The sequence below is a fragment of the Plodia interpunctella genome, chromosome 3 (genome assembly GCF_027563975.2).
Source record: "Plodia interpunctella isolate USDA-ARS_2022_Savannah chromosome 3, ilPloInte3.2, whole genome shotgun sequence".
Taxonomy (NCBI): domain Eukaryota; kingdom Metazoa; phylum Arthropoda; class Insecta; order Lepidoptera; family Pyralidae; genus Plodia; species Plodia interpunctella.
The window spans coordinates 8,192,857-8,209,797 of NC_071296.1; positions in this window are offsets into that span (position 1 = coordinate 8,192,857).

Sequence of the window (16,941 nt, forward strand, 5' to 3'; positions counted from 1 at the left end):
TCAGGGTTTTACAAACAAGTTAAATCAGCGTGCAAAAAGCACTTTACCTGTCGCTAACTGCCTCTAAATCAGATTACGACCCTCCCTCACTGGGGTACGAACATGTTACAGTCAACCGTATATCAAGTAACCCTGTATGGATCTCTATGTGGCGGTGATAGGGGCGAATTTTCATAAAATCGGGTAATTTGATGTGTCGTCGATTGTATCACGCAAATGCGGACTCGCTGACACGAATCTGAAATGTATCGTAATTACGTTCTCTAAAGATACATTAAGCCGCGTCCCCGGGTTTTGTGTCTATGAGAATTTTGTGATAACGCTATCATATGTACCATGCCAGATTATAATCTACGTGTTTACGAAATTTCATATCCTTTGCAATTTATAAAATTTGCATGCTGCATGAAAAAGCGTTTCTTTCATCTTCGCGTATCTTGTTACAGATATTTCAGCTAAAGCTCCACATTTAAGTCATTTGTCTGTGATTTAAACAGTCGTTTTCCTAATGTGAACCCTCTTAAGAAATGCTGTTATTGCCTCGTCGTCTCATACTACACCTACATGGGAAGTAATGAAGTACTCCTATATTAGGACGGCCGGGAATGCTTATTTGCTTACTGAAAAAGGTAATTAAGTTGAAAGTACTATGATATAATGTTAATACCATTAATTGTACATAGGCAAAATCAGACGTCTCTAATAGAAAAAGCGTAGCACACACTTATTTAAGACAACTTACTGCAATAAAAATTCGTCGTAGCAAGACCGTTCTACTTTATCCCCTACACGATTAATCACTTCTTACTAGACTACATAACTGTCGTCGCTTTTCCTGTGTAGATGGAATATTATACAAGCAACACAGTAGGTAGAAACAGACTTACCTCCATAAGCTACAACGTCAATGTAAACGATTTTTAATGACTGTTTTATAAATAGTTATCGAGAAAACATTAAAGAGCTGTTAGTTTTATTTTCGAGTTCCCGAACGCTCTTCCATGCATCAGCTTCCATGATAGTTGTCATCATCAAGAGAAAAGTTCTTGGGATATTCAGGGACCACGAGCGAAGACCATCAGCGGTGCCTGCCGTATACCATCAGCGGTGCTTCGATTCCTTACGGCGCTGGGCTGGTAAGACTAGACAGAAGTTCAGACTCCTTACGGAGAAAGGGTTTCAATTATGAGGCTTAATTACGGGTAGGGGAAGTAAGAAGACTATTATTAAGGCTTCTACTTCTGAGAGAAGACTACAAAGATGAATTATTTCGAGTAAAATCTCTCACCGTAGCGACTGAAATTGGTCGGGAAGTTGTTAGCGAGTATAATCCATGCTTATCAGTCTGCCACGCTTTCACGGTTAATCGCTTTGCCGATTTTGATAAAATTTGAGATCTAACGCGGGTGGAACTGCGGACAACAACTAGTAATAAATAAAAAAGAAAATAAATGTTCAATTCCATGCGTGTCTATTCGTCTCTAGCGCGAACCGTGCGCTGGCGCAAGTAGAAAGTGATTTCTCTTGTTACTACGTGTTTTCGATCGTTGTGAAATAGACAAGCAGTGTACTTATGAGAGAAATTACATAGATTCATAATATATGTAAACTTGCATGTTTTCCGTGAGAGGTGCGCCGGAACCACAGGATCTGCACTAGTTCATATTAATTTATTTGCGAACTAAGGAGTGGTAAATGGTGGTTATTATCACTAGTTGCGATCTTTCGAATAGTCATCTTTCTATGTTCTTCCCTATTCAGTTACTACTTAGATGTGGCTATTTTTGACATTTATATCTTCTAGAAGTAGTCAAGTAGTAGCTTGTTGACCTTTTAAAATCTCCTCAGCTGTTAAGGCAAGTGAAGGTAATGTCGCAGTTTCGAGTGGAGTCGAAGTCGAGTTTATTTATATACCACCATAAAATGTTCTTGTGCCTTCTTGAACATTCTATTTTGTTCTCTGTTTTATTAGCGGCTTTAACGCAGCGAAACCTGATGGGTTTTCTGTGAGATATGTATACCTATGGACTTATGTAAAAAAGAAATTATTTTTTAAATAATCGTGTACAATTAATACAAATAAATGGTAGGGGATGACTTGTCAGTTATAGCGTGACTTTTGACATAATATTGCGTACAGTCGGCGCCACTAATGGCAGCTATCATGATATTTAGTCATGTCATGCTCGTGCGCACGGCTGTACACGAAAGTGCGTATTATATCCGTCCTATTTTCAAGGTATTTATCATATTATCAGAATAAAGCCTAGCTCCTATTGTTTTATGAACAGTCAGATGAGGTAGGCATTTTGTATGTGAATAGAGATTGGAATCTAGAAACTGCAGATGGAGCACCTACTATAAATCTATAAACGGCAGCACCTATAGGTCTAACTAGGAGAATAAATGCTAAAACTAGTACAAGCCGAAGATAAGCAGGATACACTTATATGTAACCAACTGAGACTGGCTGCCCCTGGGTCTTACCGGCTAAACCTAGGTCATCTAATCTATCCACACTTCGTGGTTTAGCCGTAACATATACACTTATGTCCAATAAAAACTCTAGTAATGTAATTTTAGGCATGGCAGAATGAGCAAACCCAAGAAATGCTGGCTTGATGTCGTCAATGATGACATGCGTGCCAATAGTCTGCCGATGACCGTGTGAAGTGGCTACGCAAAACGAAAGCGGATCCTGGTCTCCGACTCTCAATGGCTGGGAAGGAACCGGGATAGCGCTCAGATGAGAGAGAGATGTAATTTTAGGAGCAAATTGTGTAAAAATGGAAACGATGTCGGCGGCCAGTTCAATTGCACAGTAGTTCTAGGGTTAAATAATAAAAAAGGAACGCTCACAGGCCCACTTCATTGTCTTCTTTCTTTAAGTTCAAGACCTTTTTCTCAAGAACGGATAGCTGTGAAAAAAATTAAACTTGTAAGTCAACATCCTCGCATATTCTGCTATTTCACGAGGTAATTCAAAACGCTTCCCGTTGACCTAGAATAATGAAATTTGTCAGGAAGATGTTTTATTTACAATACAAATAAGGGTAAAAATCCAAATGTATAAAAAAATATAAAAATGTATAAGTAACTATATAAAAAAAAAAACAAAAATTTTAAGAGCAAATTTTAAGGAACACTCGGTTTTTTTACATCTCACGGGGCAGTAGAGGCCGAATAGCTGCCATATTTGGGGAATGTATGCGGTTCAATAAAAAAAGTGTGAGAAGTTCTCCATATTAAGGTTCCGTGACGAATGAGAGTAAGTTGTCGAGTCATGATAATGAAAATCTTGGAATTTTATGAACTAATATCAATCAAAACGATTGATGCATCTGTTTTTAATTTCCTAAATTCACACTTCATTTATCACATTATTTATCTAAATGATGCTATTTTAGCCGATTAATATTACTGGAAAGAAATATACTGTAATATAGTTTTTTAGTTTTCAGTTGCCTGAAATGAACGGGTTTTATTTTATTTTTATTACCTACCTCTTCCCCCGTCATACGGACCAACACATAGTTTTAAAACTCTCTTTCGACATTTCTTCTGGGCAACGGTCGTATCGAAATGATTTGTAACTTTGAGTAATACTATATAACTTAAAAAAGTGACGAGGCTACATATCTGTAAAGATCTTTTTTCTAAAGAAATGCTTTGAATTTGACTTATTACTCTTAGATCTCTCCTTCTGTCTTCTATTTTGATATTAATATCTATTTTTCTATACTACAGAGAAAGCAAGCAGTAGACATGAGGCCCACCTGATGGGAAGTGGTCACCGCAGGAGGTATGGACGCCAACGCACGTACGTTGCCATCCCTGAATGAATATTCTCACGCCCTTTTCGAAGAACTTCATCTCTAACTCTATTCGCACTAATAAAGAGCTCTCATCTATTTGTATCATTTGGTGGACATACGCACCGACAAGTAGGTTCTACCAGTCTACTTTGACCTTTAACCTGCGCAGAAAAACGCACTGTTGTTGCTGCCGCAGCTGTGCGCAGGCCAAATTCAACGTCACAGTTCACTGGTGAAACTATCCAAAAGTATATTAATTTCAAATTAGTTTCTTGAAGAGCTACCTCTGTAGTCTCATCATTTCTAGTTCGGACACCATGCCGAGCGATCACAAAGCCGCTTGCCGCCACACATTTCATTCAGTCAATAGGAATGTGCCGGCTTCGATATCGCGTATTTATATTTGTTTTGATGATAAATATGTCAAACCGTTTATTTTTAATAGAGTTAAGTGAGGAACGGGTTTTTAGGGCACTCTTTATTGTTTTGCCATATTGAATATGAAAATCTAGTTAATTAGGTATTAATGTTGCATAAAGAAACGCGCACATCGAATTCCTGTTGGGCTGTAGCTGTAGTAGTATGAAATAGCAAAAATGTTATATACCTATGCACACGTGTACACGTGCTGGATACGCGTTCGGTGTGCACGTGACCTTAAGTGTAAATATTCGGAAAAAATATCGGGAAACGCATATACGTGAAACAGAATAATTACATAAAATTTGGTCGGTGGGCATCCCTTATCAGGTAAAAGTGTCCACTCTTCGACGTATTCTATTCTTTCTTAGCAATCCTCATACTTTACTGAAGTTGGATCGTTTCTGTTGCGGTAATAGAGTCGATTGACAAACCATTACTGTAGCAACCATAGTCACTTCGAACTTAATAAAAATGATGTTTTAACAAGACAAACCAGCATTCCTCCAATTATAAATATTGTCACGTGTATTAAGCTGCCTCAGCAGAAATTTTGCACATTTTGTAAACATTCATATCTTGCTAGAACATCTAATGCACGTTCCGAAATCATACTTTTCCAAGTTTGAATCAAAAAATGGAGAAGATAGAGAATTCTCAAACTTATTGCATACTTTGCTGAAAAACGAAAACAATCAGAACAATATTTTTTAGTAATTTAAGAAAAATAACTAGAAAGTGTTTTTCGTCTGAGAAATAGTTCTTCAATAGTTGTTTTGATTTTTCGTTTATCGGCTATTGTGAAAAATCCAAGTTGTTGGTATTGTACATACCAATCATGAAAATATATTAGTTAGAACCACTGATCTTTAAAATTTTTGAAATAATTACTTAATTAAAAAGTGTAATACTTGGAAAAAAGTAAAATGCGTGAAAATAAATCAGTTTTCATACGGATCTATGGATAAACTAATTGATCAGATTTTTGAACGATTCTTTTTTATATGACTGAATTTTGATAAGCTGATCTGCTTTTGACCATATGTCGCCGTTGTCCATGGGTCCATGGTGCAGTTTGTGCTTATCATCAGGCAACCTGCCTGTTGGTCAATCTTTTTAATCAACGCAATATTTACTGGACCGCTTTTTGTAATATAATCTGGAATAGCGTACTTACTTTTTATCCTGTAATTCTCATGAGAGCGAAGCCCCGGGGCGCAGCTAGTACTAGATATATAAAAAGAAATAGGTTATATTTCATAATCTATTTTTTTATTACTTGATTCTTTGCCGAAGCTTCACTGTAAATAATAAAAATAATGAGTAGGTGAGTATCATATAATATTACTATTTTCAAAATACTCTTCGATCAATTTTTATTACTGAATGGTCTTCGATCCACAGCGTGTTCACTTGTCGTGGGTGTCTCGGGGTATCGATTGATGCCAGAAAGAGAGGACAGTATTACTCATCGTGGCGAGAGTGAGGGGGACAGGAAAGAAACTTCTGAGAACAAGATAGCATCAAAACCACCTCGGGAAGAAACGAGATGCATCGTCAATAAAAAGTTTTTTTGTTTCCTTGTTAATGGTAACTGCTTATTTATTCATAACACCTTTGTCGGTTTTTGTGGTACTCACTTATTAGTTCAAAAGGCGTGCGGTGACCGTAATTATTAGACAATTAAATTTTTCTTGAGGATTTTTTAATTAGGTAACCTATACGAGTTAGATTGCAACGAGATAGTTACTTTGTAATCAATTGATCGTAAACATGCAGTTTTATTATGATGCATGTATAAGAGCTGATGTTTTTTACGAAATAATTTAAAAGTAAGTACAAGTACTAATAAATAAATGACATTCCTATATAACCGGGCAGTGTTGCCTCATAATACTTACTTTTCAGTTTACCTCATGATTAATTAATTTTTAGCTGAGACTAATAATAATTTTACTCAAAACTTGTGAACGTGTTAGATTTAATTAAGAAAATTCATTCAAAACGTAAATAAGTACTATTATAATTGGTAGGTATTCGATGATTTGGCAATTTATTTGTGGAACCAAAAATCACGCACGGAGCATCCCCAACTGGACGAGAAACAATTTTTCTTTTGTAACTCTCAAAGTAGAATAAAAATGTTACTCGTACCTACCTACGTAACTCTAATTGATTCTTGCGTTCCTCCCTTGCCCTCTATGTAGGGTGACAACATGTCATAGAATTGATCTACTTAATATAAAATGAAAATCCTCCTGCGGACAAAAATAGAAATAAATATTTTCTGACATCCATTTGCGATGTTAGAAAGGAAAAATGCATATTTTTACAAACTCAATTTTTTTAAGATTTAATAATTTAATATAGGTACCAAACACAAGGAATTCGGAATACCGAAATTATGTTTTTTATGTCGACTCTTTGTGTTTGGTACCAGAATGGAAATTTTTAATTGTTAGAAATTAAAAGACGAGGTTTTTAAAAGTAGTCATGTATTATAAAAAAATAAAAAAAACATGAAAAACTGTGGAATGGTGACCCTACTGAGCAGTACCAACGTTACACCTAAAGTTTTTCCCCGTGCCACACACGTTTCCAATCTACAAGTTTGACACAATGGAGTGCTATATCTTGTACTTGTAATAGTAATTGTTTAACAATTTTTGTAGTGAAAACTTCTTTAGCGGCGTTGTGCACGTTTTGTGACGGGTAAAAAATGTTAAACTCGAGTCATAGGACACGAAAAATTCGTAAGACATCAATAATGCTCAACGTTAATATCCCAATTTTCACTTCTGCCGGCACTCCCGGACTGCAACCCGTTTTTTTTTCCAAAAAAGTATTTCGAAGTAATAAAACTAAATCCGAGTTCAATGTCTTCAATAAAAAATAAAATATTTAAAAAGTGAGAACTGAACTTGGGTTCTCTTTGTCTCTTCAAGTTGAATTAGCTTGAAAAATGTATATGACCACCATTTAATACATCATTTGATTTATTATTAGTCAAAGTAAATATTTTAAACAATTGATACGTTATTGACAAATATCCATCTGGTGTCAACTCAAGTGTCGCTAAATGTCTCAGAAGACTAATAATTATAATGCTAAATAAATATAAATAAATAAATAAATTATACACCAAAACCTTCCTCAGGAATCACACTATCTATTGGTGAAAACCGAATCAAAATTCGTGTGTGACTCGACTGTGTTTTATAATATGTAAGGATTACAGTAAACAAGCAAGCAACACTTGTGCATCGAGTCTGTAGTATATGGCTTTAAATATTTATTACCAAATGGAAACAAAATAACATTTCCTAGTTCCCTGTGTTAAAATCAGCATTATTTCGTTCTCTCTATCGCAGCGTGAACAATTAAAAAGTTTCCCGGATATCGCCTGCGGTGTGCCCGGGTCAGGGGATTATCCGGGTTACCCGGGTTATTATTCCACGAGGCCGAACGGTACACGAAAACTGAATTGTTAATTGTTCAAAATTTTATTAAAACATAAGTGTACTGTGTTTTTTTGCAGTTAAAATAAATAGCATGGTATGTGTGAATCCTGCTTGCAAAATTATGTTGTGGGCGACAATTTATAGAGAAATGAATAACCTAATTTTCTATTTCTATTGAACTAGCTACTTCGCTCGGGCAAACTTAACACATAACTTCAATATTTGTGAAAAGTACAAAAATTGTTGCGGTAATTTTTGAGTTTATCGCGTTCATAGTAATATTTTTGAAATATAATTTTTAAATAACGTAGTTAATATTTTTTAAAGTAATAATATTTTTTCTTATTAGTAAGCATGTGTGACATATATAACAAATATGTTTTAGTAATAGTATCGCGTTCACGGTTCTGTGGGTACGGAAGTCTAAAACCAAAACAAGAAAAAATCTCCCACAAGTCGTTTATTTAGAAATAACTCCCCAAGTCCGTCGCTTCTTGCAAAAAAAGTAAATAAGCACTTTACTTAAAATAAAGAGAAATTCAGAAAGTTCACAGTTTTTCCCCCTGTTTACCAGGGAGGGGGGGTCCCGGGGGATAATCCGGGACGGGCCGTAATTGTGGGGTTCGTAATTAAACGGCGTGACGACACCACCGGTGCCGTGCCGGATGAAGGGAAAAAAGACTGAGCGCCGCCAAAGTGAAAAGAACTAATGACCTAGCATTTAATAAATAAATATAGGTATGCATTTAAGAAATCATACATATTGAGTTAGCCCTAAAGTAAGTTCGAGAATTATGTTATGGGACACTTACTTTACGATACCTACAAAATTTTATAACATATACTTACATCTGTACATAAAGTTCTCTTTAGCACATTAAAGTTTAGTTTACAAGGTATGTAAATTATTTATATATAAAGTTAACTATATTAAGTATAATGTTCATAAAAAAATTCAAACGTCAAACAATGGTAACATAAAAAAATCATTATTTTAGTCACTACTTCAAACAGATCATATATTTGGATGTACAGAATTAAAACAGATAAATGAAAAATCATAAAATACTTACTATTTATATTCCTTGAATATTGAATTGTCTATTCATAAATCATATAAGTACAAGCTGTTTATATTCTCACCGAATGACTCTCATAACTTTTATTCTGGTCGTTTCTCGGCGCCATAGCTTCCCGGGAGGCGACATCCCGTTTACTGCACTCAGTCTTTTACTTCTGCCGTCAGGATTCGTCTGGAATTGCGGGATAATTGGCAGTTTTGGCGGTAAGTGCCTGATTAACGTACGGTGTCCGGTGAAGTGTCGCACCTCATTTGTCTGCTTCATGGGTTTTTGTAGGGTTGTGATATAAAGTAAAGAGATACACTATAAACTATATACACTATAAATTATAGTATAAACTATATTTTTTTAACTGTTCCGTCCCACTGCTGGGCAAAGTATAAACTATAAAGAGTATACTATACTATAGTATGCTATTTACTGCCCTAAGAAACTTCCAAGTTTTTTAGGGATCTCAATGTGGCAAAAGAATTTGAAGTAATGTGACTACACCTAAAGGCAAAAAGGCAATAAACAACAAACTCACTTTTGCATCTATGATATACTGAATAAGAATGATAATTCGCAAAGAGACTGTACCCAAAGATATAAGAACATTACATTGAATGTTCTTATATCTGCTGTGACTGTACCAAATAATGCCACAGTGAAGAAAAACCTTCTTCTGTGTCACACTAGTGTGTCAGAAAGTTCGCGCCCAATTCACGAATACATGTAGTTATGAAATGGCGAAAAATAAATCGAAACATTTCGAAAGGTTTTCAGTAAGTTTACTAATAAAATGGAGTGAACATTATTATAAAATATTGTGAGTAAAGACTGACATACATAAGAAGACATTATTCAGCATTTTAGACAATAATTGCCTTTACTATTCGTAATAAGCTTTAATGGCTAGCACTGACGTCCATCGGAGTGCGTGTGGTATGAATGTAATTTAGGCCACACACGAACCGACCTACAAACAATTTTTGTTTGTTTTCTTTTACTAACAATTGTTTCTGTGTTAAGTAGAACAAATCGTCTAAGAAGCAACCATTTTTAAATACAATCTATCTAGGTGAATTAGGTTACTGAAAAGTAATTTTAGTAGTCAAATAGATTTATTGTTGTAGGAAGTTAGAAACTTTATAACACATTTTTATGATAACAGTTGAAATAAGACTTAGTCGATGTTGATAATAAAAAAATTGAATATTTGAAGTCGGCGATAGTAACCATTTAACTCAGTTGGTTTGGTTTCAGTGTTTTCGAAACATTCTATAGAACATTTTTAAACCATCGTCAAACAGACTGACAGACGGACAACATAGTGATCCTACAAGGGTTCCGTTTTTACATTTTGAGGTGCAGGTACGCTAAAAATACACACAAAATTTTACACATCCTTTCATCGTTGCCGTTTCATTAATTATGGATGGCTCTTAGATGACCTTAGATTTTTTTAAATAATGATGAACGAATCGAAGCCATAAATTGTTACTTTAAATAAACGCGGTTGAGAAGACTCCGAAAGAAAATAAGTTCGCTAGAAAATTAAATTTATTAAGAGTTTAGGAAAACTTATGGTTTTTGGACAAGTGCAGAGTCTTATTTCCTCGTTATAATATAATTTAGTATGGATCGTTCAGTTGCGTTTGGACGAATTCAAAAATGTACCATTTTATTTTTATCCTTGATATTGTCATCGTTACAGTTTTTTTTCACTGGTGTTTCACCAAAATAAACATTCGTCATCTGCAATTTTATATTGTCATAGAAAAAATAAATGTAAAAAATAAGCCAAGTTCATGAATTTCAAACGCTATGTCAAGTTTAGATTAAATTATATCAGTTTCAAACTCAAACTGTCCTGTCAAGGAAATTATGGAAACTAACTATAATACTCACCTCTTCTGATAGTTGAAATATTTGATGTCACATGATAACTGCAGTTAAATATGTGACACATTTTGTATATTGGTAAATTACACCGCGTAAATAATCTGAATTTACTTTACGACTACGTTTCGTCATCTATTTTAATCAGAGACCCATTCGAATTGTCTTATTATCAAAAGCAATTAGCATCGCTAACTGTCAAAAGGAATTGAGTATCTACATTAGTTTTGAATTAGATTAGTAATTTGACCATACATCATTCCTAACTCGAAATTTTGTGACAAGACTAAATGTTGTGAGGTTGTTTTTTAGTCTTTTAGATAATCCTCTACTACACTTTTTTCCATGTTTCTCGCTCTTTTTACAACTTAGTTTTAACTTAGAAATGTTGTGATGAAAATCAGGATAGAGATATCGAATAATTTGAAAATCAAAGGGGCGCATTGCATCCCGAAATTGCATCCCAATCCACAGTGAAGCCCCGGTGCGATTAGTACATCATTTATCCAGTCCAGTCCAGTATTACTACTAGCGCCTTCTAGCGGCGATTGTCTGGCGGCCGGCTATCGTGTCAGCGATCGCCCGGGCCGAGGTAAATCACTCTGTTTACCAATACGCCGCGCGCCAGCCATTACCAATGCAAATGACGCCCTATTGAGCGAGTTGGACGAAGCGTCAGCAAAAAAATAAAAAAATACTATATTCAAACAATTCTTATTGTCTGTATGTAAGACTGAGATAGAAGATACTTTAAAAAATATTACTTTTTCTTGCTATTTTAGAAAAATGCACCATATACTGCATAGCGTGGTGCGTCGGTCCAAGTTTGAAGAAACAGTTAAATACATTTTCAATACAAACTGTAATACTGTTGATTATATAATGTCAAAGTTAAGGCATTTATACCTTCACATGTACTTTTTAAGTCAAATTTTAGATTAAACACAAAGTTAATCAACGCTATAAATTATTAGCCCGTCAAATCGACCAGGCTTACCACCAATTATTGCGAAACGATTCAAATGCAGCGCAGTTCGATTTAGGAACCTGAAATGAATCGCATTAGTATTAAAAATTAATTTGATGATATGAAATTGCGATGCAGATAAATTTAGTTCAGGTCCTAAACTGGATTGAAATAAGAGATGATGTTAAACCTCCTCACAAGGAGATGACCTGTCATACCACAAGGCTTTTTGTATATACTGTATTTTTTGATAATACAGCAACCTTGGATATGTATATATGTATAAGAAGATGATCATCAGATGTCATGTTTGTGATAAAGTACTGTTGAAAAAAATATATAATTAACCTAATAAAACGTTTAATAAGCTAACTAGAAGAATTACCGTCCTATCTAGGACACCCGTTCACGAGTTGACTATATATGATATTTAATAATATAAATTTTCTGTTTTGCTGACGGTTCATACATTTTCGACATGTTTGCTTTTGCGTGCCAAGTCCGTGCCAGTGTGTGTCTGGCGCTCAAATGTATGTGCATGTAAAAATCTCATATAATCTTACCCGACCAATTTATATGGAGCCACACATTACTGAAATTATAAGAAATTTATAACACAGGTTTAGAACACTAGTGTATTGCCGGTGCATTTTTAAATTGGTCGTATAAACTTGTTTATAGTAGTGTATGTGTGCGTGTTCGTGAGTGGATTGTTGATCAAACTACGCACTAACAGATTTTTTATCAGGCGTGTTGACTACAATTCTAACTAAAATAATATTTATGTAGATTGAAAAGTTTTATTCATGGTATTAGATAGCAACTTGACGCGTGACTAAATGAATTTACAAGATATTACTTTTTTGTCTACTAAAACTAAAACTTACGGTTATCCGCAACATGTTTCGTGATTTTTTTTATATTCAAAATTATGTCTTACATATGCAAGTTTGAAATAATATTATTTATTCAGAAAATTAATAAAATTAAACTAAAAAGCTCTTTATTCTATTACTATTAACATGTATCAGCAATTTATAAATATATGTTGTGAATTGTAGTTGTATGTTTACCAGGAATATAGTTGTTGAAGCAACAAAACCTTGTGAAGAAACCGTTAAAATTACAAAAATTGTTAAGTTTGAGCGCCAAAAACATTTTTCCAAAGTAAATATGATTCTATTGCTGCTTGTTTAACAGAATTTACAAATCGCACTTCTTTTTTGTTTGTGATTAAAATTATTTAGTTTTTGAGTTCTTATACCTCGTGTATGTAATTGTTTCATGATCTTAATTTTAACTATTTCTGTCTACTCCTGAACCTGAATCATGTCTGCCCTATGGCAAAGAAAACAATTTATTTTTATCGTCAATTAACTGATTATCACATTTATATATAGTTTATCACATTTTGAATAGGGCCAAATGTTTGTACTCCTGTCAAATGATTGTAGCAAGTTTGGATAACGACTGGTGTTTAAAAGCGATGTATATAATTAGGTCGCATTAACAGATCGCATAATGAATGTTCGGCTTTAGCACTCAGTTCACCTTCATACGACCTCGGGTTTCGACACCGGGCGAACACGGCTAGTTATTGTTCTGGCGAAGGTTTGCGTTGCGCGTTGATTACTGATGAGGCGCAAAGGCTACGTTCCATTTTTGAATTTCAATGTTGAAATGCTGGCTGAATGTAGCCTATAGTGCATTGAGGATGAAATATGAAGTTAAAATTAATAGGTAATTGGTCACGTGGTGAGATTTCAAATTAGATAGAAATGCAATATTACACTTTACCAGTTACTATAATATATCATAGGTGATAAACAACTGATTTGTAATCATTCTCTGCCATTTTGTATAGCTCTATCTGCATATTGTACGATTTAGATCATAGGGCCAACTAAATGTTGGTTTGATGATATTTTATTAGAACTTGGCATATTTTTTACAATTTCAATTAAACTGAGTAATTACGTACTTTTAAATATGTTTTCTTTAAGTATATTTTGCCTTTCTAGGCGTTTATTATAAGTAAACATTTTTAGGTTGATTTTGATTTTCACTGTGTGTTTACCATAGGTACTAACTAACTAACTTTTTCCGCGGAAATAACTATTTTACTTATCTATTGAACAGAAAATTATCCCACGGGAGCCATACATTTTCCAAGATAAAGTAGCCTATGTACCGCATTACAAGCCTTAATACAAGTCTGTGCCAAAATCTACATATTCTATGTTGTAGTTCAGTTCAGGCAAACCTGATGCATAACAGTACAGACAGTGCAAACCTGGCAAGTTGAATTCCACTTACTTCCGCTTTTCCTACAGAGTTGAAGTTGTCCACGTCGATTCAGTTTCCACGACAATATATATATTATTTTGTTATGTGAGTTAATGGTATCCAAAACTCTCAATGTATGGTTCTCGATGTTCCGTTGGGTAACTCGTCAACTCCTCTCACGTAAAAATCGAGCATTGTATTAAAAATGCTCTAAGAAGAAATTAAGAAAAATAAAGGATTATTATTTTTTGTTGATCTTTGGTTTATTGTTATGTGTAGTTTATTATTATTATAGTATAACAATAAAAACTAGTAAGTCCCAAAAAGGTTATAATTTTTGTGAAAAAGTTACTTTCAGATTTCAGTCTTCGTTGGGTAGATGGATTATATATACACCTATACAAGTACTTCACGTAAATATTACATAATAACCTCACTGATTAGGAGCACAATCTATCTGTGAATTAAAAATAGTATTACATTTGTGTCAAAAGAGATTATGCCGGGCATAATTGCGCAGTAACCATAACACATTCGCCCGCGCCGTCCCTCGACCCTTGGGACCCGTACAACCCTTTTAGGGTCCCGTGCAGATAGTAACAATTTTATTTGCCTTTGTTTACGTTCCTTGCACTACATGCAGACTGATTATAACTAGGTTTTGCTTGTGTATTTTTCCTACGGGAAGAGTACTTTTTTTGGAATGAAAGGTAGCCCATGGATGTCCTTTTCCATCTCTCTCTCTCATCTGAGCGTTTTCCCAGTTTCTTTCTTAGCCGTTGAGCGTCGGAGCCCGCTTTCCTACATTTTCTTTTCCATTTCGCACGGTCGTCGATGTCAGACCATTGGCACGTATATCATCCCTGACGACATCAAGCCTACACTTCTTGGGTAATCCCTTTCTGCCAAGACCAGGATGTCCTTTCCCGTATTATTTACTTATACGTAAAAGTCAAAGTATTTATTTAACCACGCCTTTTTTCATAGCCACCTTTTCACAGCATATTTGGAATTAAATAATACCTATCGATATTACAATTTCCTTTCATGAGCACCTGTATTACAAAAATAATGTAAGATGGACTTGAGTGTCCCACACATTAGTATTTTAGCTGTTTAACTGCTGGGCTAAAGCCTCCCCTAACTTCCACGCCGCGTTCCTATCCTTGGTGTTCTCTTCATAGAAACGGAAAATATTTATCTCTGTCCCATTACTAATTCCGTTTTCCCTCTCCTTTGATACTAAACAAACTTACTTTTCCGGACCGAAAACCACATCTTTTCAATTTCACGGTATCTCAGAGTTTTTCATTGAATAAATTATGCTCACACTTCGTAAAATGCGGTGTTTGTTTCTTTATGGTTTATTTTGGGGTGAAAGAGATTTGTTTTTACGATTCAGTCCACAAACATGATTTATTTATCACTAGTTGATGCCTGGGACCTCGATTTAGTGGGAATTTAGGGAGAAAATGTCTGGTGTTCTGGGTGTTGTACTTCCGTTCGCGTTTACAAAAATTCGTCAAAAGGAGTCAAATAGGTACTCGTTGTGTATTATCACTAGTTACGCTTTGCGGCTTTGCTCTCGGAAGAATTTCGGCATATAAGTGTCCTATGTGCGATACAAGATTCTACCCGTTCTCCAAATTTCGACCAAAACCGATAAGGATACTCGTATACGTGATTCAGTAAAAAATAACACGATACATACCCGATTCAACAGAGCATACCTGTGTCGAAACTTTTGCATTGTAACATTAGCACTGTAGGTACCTATAACAAAGGGTTGATGTTACTTCTGTACCAGCTGGGGCAATCAAAAATAATAGGATATTGTATTTTTTGACAAACATTAGACTGCATTTTAGCATATTTCTTTTATCTATGGTCAGAATTGACATCATCAGGCCTACCATCAACTTTTACAGAACGACTCCAATGCAACTCAGTTCAATTTAGGAACCTAAAATGAATGGCATTCATACAAAAAATTAAGTCGATGGTACGAATTTGCGATGTAGTTCAGTTTAGGTCGTAAAGTGGATTGCGTTAAGAGATTATGGTAAGTTGATCTTGAAAAAAATGGTCATTTCTCATCTGGCAATTACCTTACTTTATCCATCTGTTATCGAAATGAACGCCCTAAAGATATTGTATTACATTCTAAACCAGTCTTGAAGTCTTGTAATAAACAGAGCACAACCAAAAGTCGATACGACTAGTGATGGACAAGAAACGTAAATCTATCGATATTTGTACAAAACGATGAGAAACAGTTACTTGCTGTGTTTTATTACAAGGTCTTGATTTGTGTTGTGACACTAACTTTCATTTATATACCTACATATAGCTATATAAATATGGAATTTATGGCGACAACATAAAATAAATAGACTTTTATAATTGAATATTTATTAGTAGTGTTCCTGCGTTATTTTATTATCTGTAGTTCATTATAAAACTAATTAATTTTCAATTAAAGAACTTTTATTCTTTTCTTACATTACTGTTAGGGCTGTTATGATTATGACTCATAAGTATATACTTGAATACAACCGGTGAATTCAAAATCATGAAACGTACCATAAAACTAGTACCAATAATACATAAATAAAGGCTACATTCATTCCACTTTGAGGAAATATAATGTCATAAGTAGAACACAAATATCATTACACTAACAGACCGCAACTAGTGACAGTGACATTCCAAGTAAGTAATGTTATCTTAATGAAATATTAAAAGCCATCGATAAAATATCTCGTTAACTACACGTCACTGGCACTATTATATTTAATACCAGTTTCCGTTCCCGATGCGAATCGCCAGAAGAGATGAGTTTAAGCTCAGGCGCAAACTGGGTGAAAAGGTTCTTGCCCGGACGTAAACGATAGTAGTAATTTATTTGCGCCTGGGCATAAACGTGTTTGCACGGCGTAAACCCATTTCAGGCCAGAACTCGTTCCTGTGACGCCGCCGATTCATTATCGGACTTCCAGACATAACGTGCGTATCTTTCCACAACACTA